Source organism: Leucoraja erinacea, chromosome 37 (genome assembly GCF_028641065.1).
Source record: "Leucoraja erinacea ecotype New England chromosome 37, Leri_hhj_1, whole genome shotgun sequence".
NCBI lineage: Eukaryota > Metazoa > Chordata > Chondrichthyes > Rajiformes > Rajidae > Leucoraja > Leucoraja erinaceus.
In genome coordinates, this window is record NC_073413.1 from 9,911,998 (window position 1) to 9,916,821 (window position 4,824).

Here is a 4,824-nt window from a genome sequence, read left to right on the forward strand (position 1 = left end):
AGGCCCTTTGGCCCACTGAGTCCGTGCCGACCAGCGATCCACGCACATTAACACTAGCCTACATGCACTAGGGATAATTTACATTTATACCAACCCTATTAGCTGACAGACCTGCATGTCTTTGGAGTGTGGGAGGAAATCGAAGATCTCGGAGAAAACCCACGCTGGTCACGGGGAGAAGGTACAAACGGTACATGCCTGCGGCGTATACAATGCCAACCAGACCTGCATATGATCCATATCCATCCATACCCACCCATCCATCACCCTTAACCTTTTCTCCTCTCACCTTACAGCTACGCTCTCAAGAATTTGACATTTTCCCCCCTGGGGAAAAAATGTGCTGACTGTCTATCCAATTATGCATCTCATAATTGTATATACTCCTGTCAGGTTCTTCCCTCAGTCTTCGACGCTCCAGAGAAAAGAATCCAAGTTTGTCCAACCTCTCCTTATTGCCACAGACGGCTGTGGAGGCCAAGTCAGTAGATATTTTTAAGGCGGAGATAGATAGATTCTTGATTAGTATGGGTGTTAAGGGTTATGAGGAGAAGGCAGGAGAATGGGGTTAGGAGGGAGAGATAGATCAGCCATGATTGAATGGCGGAGTGGATTTGATGGGCCGAATGGCCTAATTCTACTCCTATCACATGATCTTATGATCCTATAGTCGGTACTCTCTAATCGAATGGCATTCAACGTGGCAAATGGACTTCTTTGTTCTCAGCAGAGAAGGAGGACTGTAAAGAATATCTTGAAGGATGAAGGAGAGACGTGGGAAGGCATTTGAGCTCAGGCCCTGATGGCTGAGGGCACGGCCATCTTAACTTTGGAGATGATCAAAGCATCATAATTGCGTCTGTGTCTAAGGGGGTGGAGGTTATGGGGCAGTGTAGGGTGAGACAAATGGATCTGGAATCAACAGCAAAGAAAGGTAAGGGGGGGGGTAAACACACCCTCTGTCTTCGACGCTCCAGAGAAAAGAATCCAAGTTTGTCCAACCTCTCCTTACACTCAGACACACACACACACCTGCATGTACACACACACACACACACACACACACACACACCTGCATGTACACACACTCACACGCAGACACCTGCATGTACACACACACACAAACACACACGCACACACACCTGCATACAAGCACAAACATACAGGTACATACACACCTGCATGTGTTCGCACACACACACACACACACACACACGTGTACACACACACACACGCATGTACACACACACACAAACACACACACGCACATACACACCGTACAGACAACATACAGGTACATACACACCCAGGCACACACACACACCTGCATGTACACACGCACATGCACATACACACCTGTATGCACACACACACAGTCACATACACCCTTGCATACACCTGCATACACACACAGACACACTCACACACAGACACACAGACACACCAGTTGATGTTTACAGTGAGTTTCACTTCCCATCAGCAGTATGGAAGCCTCTCCCGCATAAATTCCAAGCTGTGCTGAGCACAGAACAAATGTAAAAAGTGCAGGCACTTGACAGGCGTAAGAAAATGAAAAAAATATGCAATCGATTGTAAGGGACTGGGAAAATGATGATTGTGGGTTCTCTAAAGATGACCTATCGTGCTTCACAACAGCAGGCGAGATTTAATACTTTGTGGAGAGATTTAGCTTGACTCTAACACTGGATGGCTTCCAGCAAACTGGAATTGAGATCAGCTGCAAATCAATATAATAAAACATATCAAGCAGTGGGCCATATTATTTTACAGGCATGAATGTGAAAATCCCGTAGAGTTATTAAATTTATTTTTTTCAGTGTATATAACTCCCAGGCATCTCAGTAACTGTGGATGGGTCATCCACATAGCTTAGTTTAGTTTAGTTTAGAGATACAGAGTGGAAACAAGCCCTTCAGCCCACCGAGTCTGCGCCGACCAGCGATCCCCGCACTCAGTCCCTGTTGTGACACAAATAACAATATATATATACATATATACATGTGTGTGTGCATGCGTTTGTGTGTGTGCAGATATATTTGTTTGTATCTGTGTGTGTGTGTATATATATAATATATATATATATATATATATATATATATATATACATATATGTATGTATGTAAGAAAGAACTGCAGATGCTGGTAAAATCGAAGGTAGACACACAATGCTGGAGAAACTCAGCAGGTGAGGCAGCATCTATGGAGAGAAGGAATTGGCGACGTTTAGGGTCGAGACCCTTCAGAATACCTGGAGAAACTAAGCGGGTGAGGCAGCATCTATGGAGAGAAGGAATTGGCAACGTTTCGGGACGAGACCCTTCAGGGGAAACATCGCCAATTCCTTCTCTCCATAGATGCTGCTTCACCTGCTGAGTTTCTCCAGGATTTTGTGTCTACCATACACACACACATATATATATATATATATATATATATATATATATATATATGCAAACTTTTTTTTCTTGTTTATATTCTTTACAGAGTACTATGTTTACACATTGTGTTGTGCTGCTGCAAGTAAGAGTTTCATTGTTCTATCTGGCACACACGACAATAAAACACTTTTGACTCTTGACTCTTGAGACCAACATCAGTCTGGGAGTGAAGATTTTAGGCTCGGGTGGGTTAACCGACAAGACAAAACCTCCAGAAAAGAGAGATCAGTGGGAGAAAGCAAAGACCCTATAGCGGAGCAAGATAGACCACTCCTGCTAAATGCAATGGGCTGACGTGTAGTACGCCACGGAGCGGAACGTGGGCCTTTTTTTCATCCATTTCAGTAACCGGACCCCACCCGACTCGCAGTGTAATCAACGTTGCGGGGGAACAGTTTGTGTTGATAAATTAAAATTATGAAAATGAGGAGAAGATTTTTACCAAATAACTTATTTTTATGAGGAAGTTTCCGTAACGGCTTCCATCTCCGCACTAGTATCCTACGGGATCTTTGGTGCGGAGACGGAAGCCGGTTACGGAAATGGGGCCGAAAATTACCCATGAATCTGCCCATGACCGTACTAGGTCTTTTTCGTGTAGTGATCTATCTTGCTCGTTATAGGATCTTTGGGAGAAAGTATTCCCATAAACTCCAAATAGGGAGTCTGCACATACGCGAATCTCAGAAGATGTACAATGATTGCCACAATCTAATCCACCCACTCTTGGCAGAATTGGGAGCTTGCAGCTTTTGTGTCATTCAATAGATTTCTTTTTGTTTTGTGTAAGAGCTGCTGCTTCTCTGAAGGTATCTTACACTTTTACTCAAAAGAAAGTTTAAAAAAAACACGCCTTGTGAGTGGACTGCAACTGTGTCTCTCTGGAGGCGTCCTGTATAATTATATCACTGCCAGACACACAAAGGCAGGAGGCATTGATTTTTTTTTTCGAGCTCCACTAAACAATGCTTCAAAATAAGATAAATACTACACAGATTTCATCGGGTTCACAACATCCCTTGCAGTCAACCAACGACCACGGGATTAGTGCAAGATTTGCGTTAAAGGGTCGTTTCGGTGACTTTAATTTAGAGATACAGTGTGGAAATGGGCCCTCCTAGCCACCGAGTCCACGCCGGCCATCGATCACCCGTTCGCACTAGTTCTATGTTATCCCACTTTCTCATCCACGCACCGCAACATATTTTTTTAGTTCAGAGGGAAACTGAACTAAACTTAACTAGATGCTGTGTTTCCAATGGACTAACAACATAAGATGGACACAAAAAGCTGGAGCAACTCAGCGGGAGGGACAAGCAGCATCTCTGGAGAGAAGGAATGGGCGATGTTTCCAGCCAAGACCCTAATAACACCGTAACGCAGCGCCTCATACCCGGGTTCGATCGTGAGCACGGGTGCTGTCCGTACGGAATTTGTACGTTCTCCCCGTGACCCGCGTGGGTTTTCTCCGGGTGCTCCGGTTTCCTCCCACACTCCAAAGACGTGCAGGCTTGTAGGTTAATTGGCTTGATGTCATTGTAAATATTCCCTGGTGTGTGTCGGATAGTGTTGGTGCACAGGGATCGCTGGTCAGCGTGGACTCGGTGGGCCAAAGAGCCTGTTTGTGAGGCTGTGTCTCTAAACTAAACTAAAACTACTTTGAAATCATACGTCATCATCGCAAGCATGTTGGACACGGCACATCTTGAGAAAATGCGATTCATCCTAATAGATAAATCAGACCAGTTCATAACGAGTTGGTCTCCATTTGTTGTCGTTATGGAATCATATGGTGCAACACAATTGTAAAAGCTAGCTGTTTCAGGACTGGACGAGGGATGGTCAAGATTCTAAACAATGATCTCCTTCCTTCTTTTCTTTATGTCTTATTCTCTTTTTTTCCTATTTTCTTTTCTTCAACTTTCTTCATTCATTGGTCTTTTTTCTTCTTCTTCTTCTTCTTCACACTGGCAATGACGATTAAAATTGAATCTGATATATCTCACATCTTTCTATCCTTTACTATCTCATTTCTTTTTCTTATTCTCATTTTTCTTTATTATAACAAAAAAAAAAGAAGCTGTACGTAAAATGTATTATGAAAATATATATTAGGCACTTTGGTGCCATATGATTGTACTTCTAATAAAATAAAATATTAATAAAAAAGAAATCATACGTCTCAATGAAAACTGATCATCATTTTCCAATTTAAAAAGTAGAGCTTCAACCATTGAATGGTTCTCTTCTTCTTGCATATGATGTGCACAGCCTAAAGTTGTAGGACTACTTGTTCTATTTGATCTTATTTGATTGTGCACGCTGGGTTGATTGCATTCGTCGAAACAGGGCAGACCACGTGAAG